Raw genomic sequence first — 16,305 nt, 5'->3', positions numbered from 1 at the left:
TTTCATTTAAAATGCTTTTTAAATGTTACTAAAAATGTGGGTGCTTGTCAAGTAGCTTTTACTCGGAGTAGACCTATTGAAGTTAATGAACAAACAGGACTTATTAAATCCATTAATTTTAATAGCTTTGCCTTGAGTAGTAGTTGAATGCCACCCGGCATGTTTAAATATCTTATTTCTTTATTTCATAGTCTCTCATAGGCTGCCAGACCCTCCAAGTGTTCCTATTTTCCAGGGACATCCCTAATTTAGGGAAGCCATCCTGAGTTCTGATTTGATCATGGAATGTCTCACTTTTCCTTAGGATGTCCCTATTTTCATTGGATGGTATGGAGTTATCCAGCCCCCGAGCTGTCTGAAGGTTTTTTTTAACGTTTAATGTTTCATTACATTTTTATATATGTTGAAAGCTGCCCAGAGTGGCTGGGGCAACCCAGTAAGATGTGTGGCGTATAAATAGTAAAATTATTGTTATGGAATGGGACGTACCTATTTTCATCTGGGAAATGTTGGAAGGTATGGGCTGCAATCCAAATCATACTTATCTGGCAGTACGTTCTGCCTCAGTGAATTCAATAGGACTTACTTCTGAGTAGACAGGACCAGGAATGTGATGTTAGATCACTCCCTCTCCTCCCAATATCATTACACAAATGTTTTGTACACAAATAATATTTACTGGGTGTCCACTAGCTGGGGCTGAGGGCATGGGTGTAAGCAGGATTTTTGTTGGGGGGGGCAATCCTTTTGTTAGGGGGGAACCTCATTTAGCTATGTAATTTTATTCATTTTTATTGATTTAGGGGGGCAGCTGCCCCTCCCTGCCCCCCTTGGCTACTACACCCATGGCTGAGAGTTCTATTTAGACACAGTAGTTTAAAAATGGCCTGCAATGGAAGCATGCAAGTGGTTAACTGAATCCATGAGGCATTAAGCACCTGGTCTGGGGAGATCTTTGTTTGCCTGAGATGGTCCCAGACAGCATTCCACAGCTCTCTCCTCACCAGAGTAGGGGGGGGGGGAGTTTGCCTTCTAATCCTTGAAACAATAATAAGCTGCATTGCAATCACTAAGGGCTGGTTGCCGGGTTCCAAAGACTCGGTTAGGAATTTGGATTCTACATTCTTAAGTGGAAGCAAGTTAACTCCAGGGACTCTTCACATGAACAAGCTAAAATGTGAATTGAGGTCAGATAAGCTGAGGACTGCTTCACAGAACTGGTGTGTGCCCCAAAACTCCTTGATGAAGCAGGAAAAAAAAGGAGGAGCTCTTCTGATCTACTCTATTCTCCTGCATGCAGCAGCAGATAAGTTTCTCTGCTGTGTTAGGAGGAGAAAGACCACCACTGAAAAACAAACAGGTCAACTGGAAGCAAAAAGGATCAGTTGTGGTTGGTTATTTTGACACTCACTCTGCTTAGGAATTTAAAAGTGCACCCATATTTTCTGGTTTGCAATCTGGCAATAACCTGCTGCATGTTGTCCTAGTGAACACAAATGATTAAAGGGGAAATGAATGTCACACGATGGGTTCCAGTGGAATATGATGACACATGGTGGGCATCCAGCAACAACCACATCATTTTTACACCATACGATGAGGCCCTCATGAATGTCCTCACTGTGTGCCTTCGTCTTTTCAGTTGTCTGCAGCTTAGCCATCTTGCCAGACCTTTGCAAAGACTTTCATGAATTTGTGGTCCATTTGACTGTACTCAACATCTAGGACTAGGGTAGGCCAGTGCAAAAAGGACCCAAGAGTCCTGTACCTTTAACATGTGGAAGAGAAGATATCAGTTGATTCAGCTTTTCCCACATCTGCAGGTTAAGCTGCACTTGCCAAAGTGCTCCTTTCTACACAGAAGACAAACACACGCACACACTTTTCTATGTTTCCAATCCCATTAAATCAGGGATAGGGGACCTGTGGCCCCTCTCCATGTTGTTTGACCACAAATCGCACCATTCCTGACCATGCTGGCCACAGCCAATGAGAATGAGAGGCCACTGGTTTCCCACTCTTGCTCTAAATGCACATCTGTAAATGAAACCAAAATGAAACATAAATGAAATGAAACCAGAAGTCTTAAAGGGAAGATTGGCCGTTTGAAAAGACTGCCTGGGAAAGCAAAACACCATGATTCAGTGCAGTGCTTCAGCTCTAGAAGAAATGCCATGCACCTGTCATTTTGTCACCTATCCATTACTCTGTCTGTCATTTCCAAATGCATAAGTCCTCTGAAATTCCAGGGAATGCTCATTTTTGGGAAAGGCTGGCCCCTTCCTCTCTGGATTTTAATATGGTTTGCAGCATCTCCTTTTCGCAAGCAATATGCACTGAATTTGTTCCCCACTTGGACTTGACTTTGCATAACAGGCATCAACACTAAAGCCCCCAGAATTTATAGACTTCCTCTTGGACCCTGTTTGGATTGTGTCTTGGAATTCAGATCCTAGGAAGCAAATGTGCTTGAGCCAGTTTTCATCCTCTCGTCTTTGCGACTGTTTATGCTATTACAGGATCCTATTACGACGTAATCCCGCCTGCTGTTAGAGAGGTTATGTTTAATAGAAACTTTGTGCAGAAAAATAAATTGAATGCACTGAAAAGAAACACTCACCTAAAGCTTGCAGGACGGCACAAGTGGAAGAAAACATTAATAAATGTCAAGCAGGGGCTGGATAGCAAATCAAATATTGTACAAGCAAGATAAATTGAAGAGCCACTTTGTCATCCAAGGCCCAGTGAAGTGGTCCAGCTTCCTTCCCATAGTTACTTAGCCAGATGGAAAGAGCGGTTTAAGCTTTCAGAGACATTTTACAATGGCTTGTGCTCCAGGTGAAGCAAGTGGAAAGTGGAGCAAGTGGTATACAGGCTTGGCCAAGCCTCTCGCTGTTCTTCTTGACTTCCAGCAGGACTGCTTGTCCTTTGAACCGTGCACAGGCAGAGTCACAAAGTTGAGCAGATGTGGCTTCCCTCACTATTGTAGTAGCTGCCACCACACAGGTGCCGTGACAATGAGAGAAACTGCTTCTGAGGGATGTGTTGCCAGCCCAACTTCTTTCAAGGCGTCACTGGCTTCATATAAGGAAATAAATGTGTTAAGCAAACAGGTTTATAGGCGAATGGAGACAACAGGGGCACTTTACCACCATTTCCAAGTACCCAGTTGGTCACCTTGGGCCTATTCCAAACTCTGTTTAGGCCTGCCACTTTCCCCCAGGGAAAACGCATGGTCTCCTGCTGAATCGGAACAAACAGCAGTCAGGTTTGCCACAGATTGCCATTTGTTCCAATTTAGCACTAAAGAGTGCATCTCCTGGGGGAAAGCGGCCGGGTAAAGGCAACACTGCTTGGACACTGCCTAGAAAGCGCAGAGCAAGCAGAAAGCTGCTCAAACCCATGGTTTCTATGTATGGGACAAGCAGAAGTGTGGACGAGCCCTTTGTCTTGCTGAGCAGTGAGGAAAATCATGCAAGTCTCCAAGTTCCTTAGATTCCTATAAGAGGCGGGCAGTGGGATGAGAGCCCTTGCTCTGTCACTGTTTTGGTTGCCTTCCAGTTAGTGGTGCATGGCTGTATGAAGCAAGGAACGTTTTTGTAGCAGGGGCTGCATCTCGCACCTTCTAGAACTCTAAAATACCTGGGGAGGATCCATGGTTGGGGAAGGGCTGCAGCTCAGGGGTAGAACAGCTGCTTTGCATGCAGAAGGTCCCTGGTTCAATCAATGGCAACTCCAGGCAGGGCCAGGAAAGCAGGGGGGCCCCATGTTTGAAGCCTCCAAGGAGTAGCTGCCAGTCAGTGTAGACTACGCTGAGCTAGGGGGACACAGTATAAGGCACTTTCCTATACAAAATGGCTCCTTGCTTCACACGGGCACTTCCCACAAGCTGGAAGGTGACAGAAAGAGGGATGGAGCTCGTGCATTTGTCCCCACTTCCTCCCCTCCACAAACCCAGTGTGTTTGCTTCCTTGTTGGTAATGCCTGCACAAGGCTATTGTCTTTACCACTTGGCAGGATGACGCAGTTCAGCAGCTTGCCAAGTGATCACATAGCACTTATTAACTTCCTCTGGTTTCTAAGCAGTTGCCCGCAGCAACCCTTACTCCCTGCCTAGTGCAGGGGGGGGGGCTAACCTATTATCTTTCCGATGTTGTTGGACTTTGGCTCCCATCAACTCTGGCCACTGGCCATTCTGCTGGGACTGATGGAAGCTGGAGTCCAACAACCCTGTCCTGGAGAGAGCTCATGTTCAGCTGGCACCACATGCCATGTTTTGAGGCCTGAACAGAGTTTTCTCCATCCCTCCCTCATGCTACTTGGTCACTTCTTTTCTGTCTTCTTACTGTGGCAAGGGTGCTCACATTATCCATTTCTGCACAGCCATGGAATATAGTACTGAGCTCAGAGTTCATTAAATAGAGCATTTTAGATTCCATTTAAAAACACACACACACACAGAGAGAGAGAGAGAGAGAGAGAGAGAGAGAGAGAGAGAGAGAGAGATTTTTTAAAAAAAATGTTTAGGGGTTCTCTCATTTTCCTACTCATATTGAAATACTGCCCCTCAATGAGGCCAAACTTAGATTCACAAAATGTTTAGGGATATGCGCCCCACTGCATCTCCCCAGAAAAAAAGCACTGCACACACACACACACATTCGGTTTCTTGTTTCCATGGCTAGATAGAGTGTGCAAAAGTATGTGGCAAATCCCTGATAAAACTCTTGGCAGACAGAGTGAAAACTTAGTAGGATTTACAATTATCAGAAGGGGCGGGAGGGGAAGTTTGAATGCCTCTCCCACAGCTCTTAACAGCATCACCACCACCCTTGATGACCCACAGGAAAAAAAGAGAGCAAAATAAGTACAGTGGTACCTCGGTTACAGACGCTTCAGGTTACAGACGCTTCAGGTTACAGACTCTGCTAACCCAGAAATAGTACCTCGGGTTAAGAACTTTGCTTCAGGATGAGAATAGAAATCATGCTCTGGCGGTGGGGCAGTAGCAGGAGGCCCCATTAGTTAAAGCGGTGCCTCAGGTTAAGAACAGTTTCAGGTTAAGAACGGACCTCCAGAACAAATTAAGTTCTTAACCTGAGGTACCACTGTACGAAAACTGGCTTCAGTAAGACTGGTTATAAGCTGCAAGCAGAGAAGCTGAATTCTTGACTGTTTTAGCTCAGAGCCTCACAGATGGCGTTCCCTACCTCCTGCTGAAATTTGTTGCAGAATGTAGATGCACTCAGTTATGTTGTGGGGGCTACCAAGATGGTCAATCCACTAAGTATCACTTCCCCCTTCTCTATGCAACTGACTTTATTTTAAATATACACAAATATTTAAAAAGTATCACATGACTGGAGCCCTCTTCAGACTCAGATGGAAAACTAATAATACAATGGGGTTGCAAGGCCACACTTTAGACTCACACCCACTTGATTTTGTAGCTTGTGGTGACTTCCTTAATCTAGATTGTTACAACAGCCACCTGAAAGATGCTATTAGCTTCACAGAGAAAACATTCAGGTACCACACACACACCTCAGTGTTTTCCCCACTGCAGAGTTAAAACCAGTTTCAAGAGGAGAGGTTTAACTGAGGAGAGTGTAGCTTCTTTCCCAAGCACCACATCTCTGATCTTCAAAGTAGCCATGTAGGGCCTGCTAATTAGTTCCATACATATCTAAAGTAGGGAGAACCTGATCCCAGGTCTCCAGCATCTTACCTAGTTTATCCCCAAATGAGGATCCTAAGAGAGGCTCCCCTCACCCCACCCCAAACCATCACCACCACTTGGGGTTGATTTCTAGAGCCTCTGGAATTTACATGCATCAAATCCTGCAGGAGGCAAAAGACTCAGGAAGTTTTAAACAAGGCCTGTCCTTTCATATGAACCAGGATTGCATTTGCAGTTCCAGAGACTAGGATAAGATGACAAGGTCCATCAATCCACATGATTTGAGGGAATAAACTGATCACCAGCTGGCGCTGGGAAGAAATATTCCTCCCAGCTAGAGTAGCAGTGCACTGCTCATTTCCACAGAAGGATTTATGCTTTCCGCTGATCCAGCATCACATCTTACCTTTCAGTAGAGAGGAGACTGTCGAGTTTGGATGGGTAGTTTATGAGCCACTTGTTATGTGATTTCCCAGGACTAAGACATTACTGGGACAATAGACAGCAGCTGACCATGTTAGTGAGTCCCAGTGAGTTCAACTGAGAAAACTTAAGCATATGCTTATTCAGCTTTATTTATTACATTTCTACCCCAGTTTTCCACTAAGGGGTCCAGGGTGGCTTACAAGGTCATCGTCCCCCCATCCCATCTTCAGTACAACAACCCTACACAGGGGCAGCACATCCTGTTTTACCACTTGGGATAAAACAGGAAGTGCCACTCCACCCAGCTACCGCCCCCCTGTCCTCCCGCCTCCATCTCTGGCAGAGAAGTGACACCAACATTGGCACTGGTTTCTGGTGAGATTTTGTGCACTCCGTGAGGTCTTGTGAGATCTTGCCAGAAACAAGTTTCTCCACCAGTGCTGATTCTTTGCTGGCGGTGGAGGTAGCAGGGTGGGCAGGGCACCTGTGACAGCACCACCTCAGAGGCTTCTGCCACCTGAGAGGGCTGCTTCACCCCATCTCATGGTTGGGATGGGCCTGACCTCATGAGATAAGTTGGGGTGAGAGACAGTGAATGGCCCAAGGCATTCAGTGAGCTTTGTGGCTGAGAGAGGCGTCAAAGCTTAGTACCCCAGTCTTTAGTTCAACATTCTAACTCAGGTTGGTCAGTCTTGAGATGATTGCATAGAGGATTATTAATACAATAACCACCTATGGCCCTCCAGCTGTTTAATCGAGAGCCAGTGTGGTGTAGTGGTTAAGAGCGGTAGGCTCGTAATCTGGGGAACCGGGTTCGCGTCTCCGCTCCTCCACATGCAGCTGCTGGGTGACCTTGGGCTAGTCACACTTCTTTGAAGTCTCTCAGCCCCACTCACCTCACAGAGTGTTTGTTGTGGGGGAGGAAGGGAAAGGAGAATGTTAGCCGCTTTGAGACTCCTGAAGGGGAGTGAAAGGCGGGATATCAAATCCAAACTCCTCCTCTCCTTCTCCTTCTTCTTCTTCTTCTTCTTCTTCTTCTTCTTCTTCTTCTTCATGATTCCAACTCCCATCAGTTCCAGCCAGCATGGCCAATGGTCCTCCCAGCTGTACAACATCCCCATCCCTGCCGTGTTTGAAACTCCCATTGTTCTAGGCGCGTTTTGTGACAGGGGATTTCATTAGCACGAGCAGTTTCTGAGGTCTAGGTGCAGTACTGCGATTAAGATTTCAGATTAAAACTGCAGAGTGGAAGGAAAGGAGGGCCTTTTTCTGCCTCCCCACTTCCAGCTATTCTGAAGACTGGAGAAGAGACCCTCATAAGAATATTTAGGGGAGTGGGGAGGGGAAAGACTAGACCATGTGAAAAATGAACATAATATTTTAGCTGCAGTTCATTCATTTTCAGCTTTGTATTCTTGTTATTAAAAAAGTGCACCTAGGCATTCCATTGTTGCACCCATAACTTATGCTTAAGGTGCCACTTAGCTCCTAGCTTTCATATCTCAGTTTCTAACTCCACATCCTGTTGTACAACATTCTCATTATTCCTTGGACTTGGCTGAAACAGCACTAGAAGTTCCAATTTGACTAACGGTGCTGCTCAAAGTTCTTACAAACAAGAGCTGTGGTTCCTGCATTGTGGGGGTTGGATTAGATGATCCACTGGGTCCCTTCCAACCCTACAATTATCTGATTCTAAGTTGAGGCAGTATGGTGCTCTTGCTGCCTTTCCTATAACCTCCTTCTGCTCCCAGCATATATTTCCTCTCTTTCTTCATTGTCATTTTGGGCTACTCCCCATGTTGTATGCACACAAGTATACTAGCATATGGTATAATGTTAAAATAGTTCACATATATTGTCTTGGAGGAAGAGTGCTAGTCACCTAGTCAGTTTGTGGTAGAGGTGAATTTCTGATTAACAGCTTAGTCCCCTAACAGCTTAGTCCCCAAACCGCTAACAACACTGATAGTGTTCTTTAATAGCAGTTGATAAGTTGCTGTTTTTCAATCCCATCATTGATGGGGAATTTTCTGCTAAGAACAGATGAGGTGGCTCATGTGCCATTTGCAAAGAGATAGTTCACCAGAATCCATAAGGAATGATTAAATTCTCATTTGCTTTTATTTAATAATGATGGGCCAGATTCAACTCACCTGGTGCGCTGGGAGAAGCCAGCAAGGACTCCTACTAGCACAACAGGACTTATGCCACTCCTCCTCCTGCATGCCCCTACCTCCCCAAAATTCACTCTGGAGGGTCTGAAAACACCCACCTGCCCACCTTGAACAGTGCATGGATGGAAGGAAAGGGGAGATAATTCCATCTGGAAAGCAGAAAAGATGGTGCTAATAGAATGATTGTATCAGTTTGACACTGAATTCCATGCAACGTATTTACCATCTGGGTTACCTAATGTTCTACTAATAGCAGTTAGCAACTGAGTATTTTCATATCACCAGAAAACTCTCTCTCACGCGCACATTCATTTTTCATCTTTATCCATTGTTCTTGGCAGCTATTCCACAGGCACAAATCTTTGAAAGTAGGGATGACTAACTTGTGGGACTCCAAATGATCCTGGATTCCAGTTCACATCGGCCGCAGCCAGCATAGCTGAGGTTCAGGGATGACAGAAGCCTAATAACATCTGGAGGTCCACAAATTTCCCACCCTGCTGTAGCATCCCATTAGATATTTGGCCAAACTGCAGTGATGACCACCTCTAGCATCTGGCTATTTATGCATCATTAAAGCTCATGTGTTGGCAGGGGACAGGACTTTCCTAGTCCAGCCTGCTGACAAAGCAATGGATAGGGATGCTCATGCAAATGTCTGTGTTTCAATGGTTTCTCCAGCCCAAATCCAAGTCTACTGATGGAATAAAAGAGGTGCTATGTGTACAGTGTATCCTTGGCTTCATATTGTCAAATCACTCTTCCCAAAGCTGGCTGCTAGAATTGATTCTAAGGCTGCAGGAAGCAGAGATGCTTGCCTTCCATCGCATCATTTTCATCGAGCCAAAGTGTTTCAGTATAGTCCTTTGGCAGAGGTATGGGGTGAATTTCTGCAGATATATAAAAATATTTAATATGGCTGTTAAGAGTGTGCCAGTTCTGTCACTGATTTTTGTCAGTGGATGCAGGCCAGGTCGCACTGAAACCCTGCCACAAAAACTTAAGTTATGCAAAATTAAAAGCATCACATATCCTCAGCTTTCTGGGAAGAAGCTAACAATAGAGTTGCTTTTTTTCTTAGGAGTGGCTTTCTGCACGGTTGCAAAAGAACATGCTCCCTGCAGGATGTTGTGCTACAGACCCAAAAGTTCACAGAGGTAGTATATAAATCCCTGCTAGAGGAGAAGGGCATATTTTTTTCCTTGCTCCAATCCTGCACCACAGTTTCAGAGTTGACAGGTTGAAGAACGAAAGGTGCACAACTAGTGAACAGATCTCATGGCTACAAATGAAGCTTCTGACCTTTCAAAGTGTTTGACTCTTCACGTCACCCCAAGGTGAGTAATGAGAATATATCACTCTGCTCTGCTGTGATTTGTTACGGTTTGATTTGTGGCTTTTGTAGATTCATTGGGAGTTCATATCTTCATCCTTCCTGAAACACTAGAACTCAAGAACAGGGGTAGGCTTGCCAAAAACTGGAACAGAAAGATTTGCAGAAATACCTTGCTTTCTGGGATGTTAAAAAAGATAAATGGTCAGTAACTGAGCTGCGTGTGCCTATCTTCCTCCCGACACTCCTGAGACTTAAAAAACATTCACATAACAACATGTAAGAACCTTTTGCTGAAGCAAGAGAAGTATAAGGCAGTACTGCAGCTCTTATGTTTTCTGTCAAGGATCACAGAATTGTAGAGTTGGAAGGCACCATAGTCCAGCCCCCCGTAATGTACGAATCTTTTGCCCAACACGGGGCTCAAGCTCATGACCCTGAGATTAAGGGTCTGGTGTTCTACTGACTAAGTTATCTCAGTCATTTACAGTAGTTTTTGTTCAGATCTCACATATTGATCACCATCTCTACTTTAAAAAGGGAAACTCTTATTTATTTATTTATTTGCTTGCTTGCTTGCTTGCTTGCTTACTTACATTTATATGGAGAAACCATTGAGCCCAAGGCAGTGTTCACGTGGTTCCCTGACAGTTGCTACATTATCTCCAAAACTCTCTGCCAAGGCTCCTGTGCCAAGCGATGGGCTCTCATTTCTGTGGTGAAGCAGTGATCGGGTGGTGCCTTAAATAGCATCAAGTTTCATATTCTTGCTTCATTCTTTTACCTTTTGAGTCGCTATTGTATGGAAGGCCTCTCCTAGCTCCTGGAATAGTTGATGGGGCCCGTGTCCACATGGAAAACTGCCCTCAGGCTTACACTGACTAGTAGGCTTTAAGCTGCTGCCTCTTCCCTACTGCCATTAGCCAAAGTAACAAATCTGAGTACCTCTCCAGGCTGTCTGCAAAGGCTCTGCTTACTATGGCTCTCCTTTTTACTCTCTGGTGTGAGGCCCTGAGAACATCTTTCATGCCACTACAGGCAGCTTGCTGGTCCACTTTTTCAAACCAGCAACACTTCAGAGGAGCTTCTCTCATGTGATGGCAACATCTCCTCTTTTGGGAAGTGCACAAAGGAGGGCAAGCAAGCAGAGCTGGACCAAGCCATATTGTTATCCCAGGATCTGAAGAGTGCCTCTCAATTCCCTTGTAAGCCCGACCACATACTACATAAACTCCTATCTTTGTAGTCTATGTAGCAACAGCCTCCCCCCCCTTTTTTTATTAAGCTATGAATCATTACAAGGGAGGCTATTTTCTGCTTTCCTGATAAAGGCCTCTTCAGGATTCCTCTGAGCAGCGCAGTCCCTGTCAAATCAAAACATAATTCAGCCCAATCTAAATAATACATCAGCGCTTGCACAGCATGGCCTCAGAACAAAATGGAAACAATGTAATTCTTTCGCTCGTGGACTAATGTGGTACTTGAACAGTTTATGAGAACCTGCTGTAGCAATCATGAGGAATAGGGCAGGGTTTAAACTGATAAAAATGCATTAAGCAGAAACCCCGCACATTTCCACTGCGCTGCGTTTAACGAATGTCCTCTTTCCAAGTGTCATCAGGTGTTCTGGACAGCAGAAGACAGGAAGAAGAGTCTGGAAACGATTCCAAAAGCATTAGGATGATTTTCAGCCTGGGATCTCCCCAGTTACAGATTATTGTAGGGTTTCTAATTTTGAAGTGCAGTTTTCACTTGAAAACTTGTATCGGGGTGAAACTTTTTAAAAAGAAAAATCTGAATAATTCAGTGATTAAATATGGTTTTATTTGAAATATGCCCAAAGTCCCTCTTGCAACTCTGAGTTGCTTCTGAGAGCAAACTCCTAAAGGGAACAGGAAACTGACATTTAATAAAAAGCTGAGCACTCGCATAGCCGAGATGGTCCCCACACAATTGCTGAACGTTATTACAAAGCTAAATTTCCCAATACATTATTTCCTTTGCTTGCTTGCTTGCTTTTAGAGAGAAAAATCTTGACTTCTTTTTAATATACCCATTGATGGTTACATGATGGTGTTTCAGAAATATGGGGCTGCAACTGCAAAGTTACCATCATCAGCCAACAGAATAAAAAGTACTTCTGTTTGGCCCATATTATAACCTTTAAAATGGTAACCACTCAGTATTGCAGGGGGTTGGACTACATGACCCTTGGGTCCCTTTCCAACTCTATGATTCTGCGATTCAGCCCTCTTCTACTCTTTCCCCTGGTCAAAAACATTCAGCATGGGTACCTGATCCCAAAAGGGCAAGGAGGACCTCCAGAGCTGTAAAATCCCATTTCCTGGCTCTACCCTTCTGCAAGAGCACCACACTTGATGGAGGAACCTGTGCAATGCTGGATTCTTGCAGATCTTGCATATCAAGCAATGGGACTTTTCAGACAGGGCAAAAACCCAATGTGAGTTGTCATGTAGCACACCAGAAACCTGAGGCTTTACTAATCGGATACACATGGGGGATAAAATTAAGCATTGCCTAGACTCAAGAAAATTGGGGGGGGGGGATAAAAAACAACGAATGCCTGTAGTTCTCTCAAATATGGTGGGGGCCATTGTCTCTCTTGTGTGGTGTGGTGTGGTGTGGTGTAGTGGTTAAGAGCGGTAGACTCGTAATCTGGTGAACCGGGTTTGCATCCCCGCTCCTCCACATACAGCTGCTGGGTGATCTTGGGCCAGTCACACTTCTTTGAAGTCTCTCAGCCTAACTCACCTCACAGAGTGTTTGTTTTGGGGGAGGAAGGGAAAGGAGATTGTTAGCCACTTTGAGACTACTTCGGGTAGTGATAAAGCGGGATATCAAATCCAAACTCTTCTTCTTCTTCCTGGCTTGGTTCATAAACCGAATGCCACCAAAAAGCATTATGTAACGTCATGTGTGTTATCTCTGCAATGGCCCTTTCCCATATGCAAGGCATCAATTGATGTTGCTGTTATTAAGTGATAAAGCCAATGTGCAAACAGCCCGTCGTCATTGGAGATGGCGAGTGCGCTTTGATAATAATTTGAACCATGTGTCTCAGCAATAGGTTGGTAACGTAATATTAACTTCCAGAACAGAGACAGCTCATGGGGCTCATCTGAAACCCATTACAGTAGCACAGGAACTGACACAGGAGTCGTTTAGCTTGAACACTTGAGAGGGGGGGTGAAGCAAGCACACACTTGCCTTCCTTGCAGAGCATTCCTCAGGAGATTCAAGTTACAATCTATTCTCCGTCTGCATCGGTTGAGTTTTGCATCTACGTGAGAAGTTATTCGTATTGCGTGGTTCCCCGAAAGTCACCCTGGACACTGCAGTTCTTAAAACAAATAGCAGCTAGGCTATTTCCCCCCGTATAAATATTTTATGTTTCCAGAATGAAGCCACTACAGTTTGGATAATGTAATGCGAAGGACGCAAACTTCAATTAAGGGGGTGGAAATTAATGACTGCACTGAGTGCCTTGTTTGGACAACCATTTGAGGCGCCATAAACCGTGATTTGTGAAGTTGTGAATGAATATTGGGGCTGGGCTCTCCTCCCCTTGCCCCTCCTCACCCCATTTGTGCCTTCGGCACAAAGATCCTGACTTTTATTAAGCAGTTCCCCCAGGGGAATTTAGGCTTAATATTGGTTAAGAAACCCTTTTGAATATTAATATTATTGTTGAAGCACCTGGTGCTCACCATCTTACTTGAACTCCTGGAGCTAGATATGCATACACCCACGAGTAGAAAAGTCCAAAATAATATTCGGCATGGGTTGTTTAATCCATAGATAGGAAATGGGGAGACAGGGGAAGAAGGCACAGAAATAAATGCACACTTGTCTTTTGCTATATCCACAATGGCTGTGCTCTACCTCTGTGGTCAGAGCCAGAAAGCCTCTCAATTCCAGTTGCTGGGAATCACAGGTCCACAGAGTGCTGCTGTGCTCCTGCCCAGCTTACAGGCTTCCCACAGGTGTCTGGTTGGCTGCTATGAGAACAGGATGCTGGACTTTTTGGTCCTTTGGCCTGATGCAGCAGGCTTATGTTCTTATCCCTGTAACTACTGGAAATATTTCTTCTCACCTCACCCCCTCACAAAACGAATACAGGCAACTCCCCATTTACACGTGTCCTAGTGACACACAACTGCCTAGAACTGCTTTACTTTGCTCTTGGATCTGATGTTAGAAGAAAATATTGAACTGGTTTCAGACCAGAAGTTACGCAACCCATTTCTGTTCACTGGAAACCAGTTTCAGACTGGCATGGACGTGTTTGAAGCTTTGAGCTGTAACTATTAATATTGAACCATGCATCATCTAGTCCTATGCTTTATTTTCTCTTACTTAATTAGCTGGCTCTTTGAAAGGAGGCTAATTTTCCGGATCAAATTCCCTTGCCTTTGTTACTTTTCAATATATATTTTATGAACATATTTATGTTGCTACTTCTCATTAGTATCCTCATTATCTCTCAAGGATTTATTTGTCAACATCTTATTTCAATAATTAAGAGCAGTTAAAAACAAACTAAAAGGCTGCTTTCTTTTTTTAAAAAAACAACACCACCCCATTTTAAATCATTTTTTTCTGGCCTAGAGTCTTCACTTACAGAATGCATTTCATTTCTTTTTTTGCAGCTCAACGTTCTTATAATTGATACTGAATTTAATATTTTATATGCAGGCAGACAGCATTGCATCTCAGGGGCAAAAGGCATTTGCACTATTTGATCTGTCATTTTAAATGGGAGCGTCTGCTGGGAGTGTTGGCAGTGGCTTGGACACACTGCAGAGGGTTTAGAGCTGCCCTTTTGCTTAGGGAGCTCTGCCACTGGATTCTTTGCTTAGAAGGCCAGAACTGAATTCCGTGTCATTTTTACTGAGCCAAAAGTGAGGAAGAGGTGTCACTCAGCCCAGGCATGAAAGGAAACTGATATTGTGCTAATAGAGGACCCTGGGCAAACGGTGCGGGGGTTTGCCATGCCGACAAGACCAAACAGAAGCTTCTTACTGAGAATAGCCATCGGCTCAATGAAAGGCAATTTACCCCGGAAAGCCCTTGTGTAGCCAAAAGCCTCCTATATCCAATAAACATTTTATCACCTCCTTCAGAGCATGTCTTCAGCATCGTATCTGTGATAGACAAGAAAGCCTTTTCAGATGATTAAAAACCCCTGGATTTATTCCTTAATGCTGCCCTTGCTCTTCTCTATCCAAGGGTAGTAGCATGTTGCTGCAGCGTACTTTGCAATATCGCTGTCTGCCTCCTAAAAATACACACCCAAATATTGTTGAATGATGGGCACACAAGACTTTAGGAATCTGTATGCCAAGCCACAATTTATGGGACGTTCTGTGTTGTAAGGAAAGGTGGTCACTGGCAGAATTCTAGGAGCCCCGTGTATTTAATTGTAGAATTGCTGTGTTGTTTTAATGGGATTGTTTTATTACGTATTTTAATTATATATGTTTATATTTAAATTTTTAAAATGGGATTTATTGTGCATTTTAATTATGGATGTTTACATTTTTATGTTTGCCTAACTGGTTTTTATACTTTGGAAACCACTTAGAAGTCTATGCTGGCATTAAGCAGTGTGTAGCTAATATATATTGCTAATAACTGAGGTGACGAAAGTGGCTGGGTGACATTAATGGTTCAGTATGGTAATTTCCATTGCAAGCGCTATGACAACTAGCCTGTTACGTCCAGCTGCGGAAAGCTTAACATCATTTTCATTTAATACTCTAAACTCCCACTCCCAATTCCAGTGAACAACTTCACCTGGGAATACCATTTCTCTGCAAGCATTCTTCGTCTTTGTTGCTCTCTCTGGGTGAAAAGAGCTGAATAAGCACACCTGCGCTTTACTGATACAGCAGGTGACCACAAAAGCCACTGAAAACAACCAATTGCTTACCTGTAACTTTTGCTCTTCAAGCAGTTATCTGGTCAGACACTGCTGGTTCTTTACCTGTGTAGTACCTGGGAATCTGTCTATAGAGAAGTAGCTGTATTGACTCCTCTCGGGTACAGACCTTCATATTTCCTGTGCATGAGTCGAGGAGATGGAGGACAACCTTCACAGTTTTTTCCCTACAATGCTAGGAAAATTCCAGGGCCCAAAAAGCCACGACATCATCAGTAGGAAAGGAGGGCGACTTGTGTGACTGCCCAAGGTGCTTAGCCTAGAAAGTTATAGGTAAGCAATTGGCTTTCCTTCTTTGTGCAGTTACACAATTGGTCAACTGACAAGCTAGCATACCTAGAGGTATGTGCTGAAACAGATGCTGGAGAGCAGCTTTTCCATCCAATGTACAACACTGAATGAATGTCAGAAGAGTGGCCCATATGAACATCTTGGAAAGTTGTGAGAGAGGGACTCTTCGAGAAAAAGCAAGAGACAAATGGGAGGCTTCAGAGGAACGTAAGAGCATCCTGCACAGTGGCCAAACAGATGCATATAGTAAGTCCAAAAGAAAGCTAAGCACAACATTACTCTCCCCTCCTGCCATTTCTTCCTGCTGGCTTTCAGAGGCATATTGCCTTCAACAGACATAGAGCATAGTCTTTATGGCTAGTAGCCACTGAAATCTTTCTTTTGGGAAGACAGTGGAGAGGGGGTGTTTGCCTATATTTTAGTTTTGTTTTGAAGT

At 44.2% G+C, this 16,305-nt stretch overlaps 1 long non-coding RNA gene across 1 annotated transcript in view; it reads left to right on the top strand.

Moving 5' to 3' along the window:
- The window catches only part of LOC310757837, an 89,493-nt gene that overhangs the window by 72,495 nt on the left and 693 nt on the right, over positions 1 to 16,305 (top strand). The gene's annotated exons all lie outside the window — the stretch shown is intronic.

Source organism: Podarcis filfolensis (genome assembly GCF_964270895.1).
Source record: "Podarcis filfolensis genome assembly, chromosome: 1".
NCBI classification, from domain to species: Eukaryota; Metazoa; Chordata; class Lepidosauria; order Squamata; family Lacertidae; genus Podarcis; species Podarcis filfolensis.
Note: the sequence above shows the minus strand (reverse complement) of the source record. Positions and strands in the feature narration are given on the sequence as shown.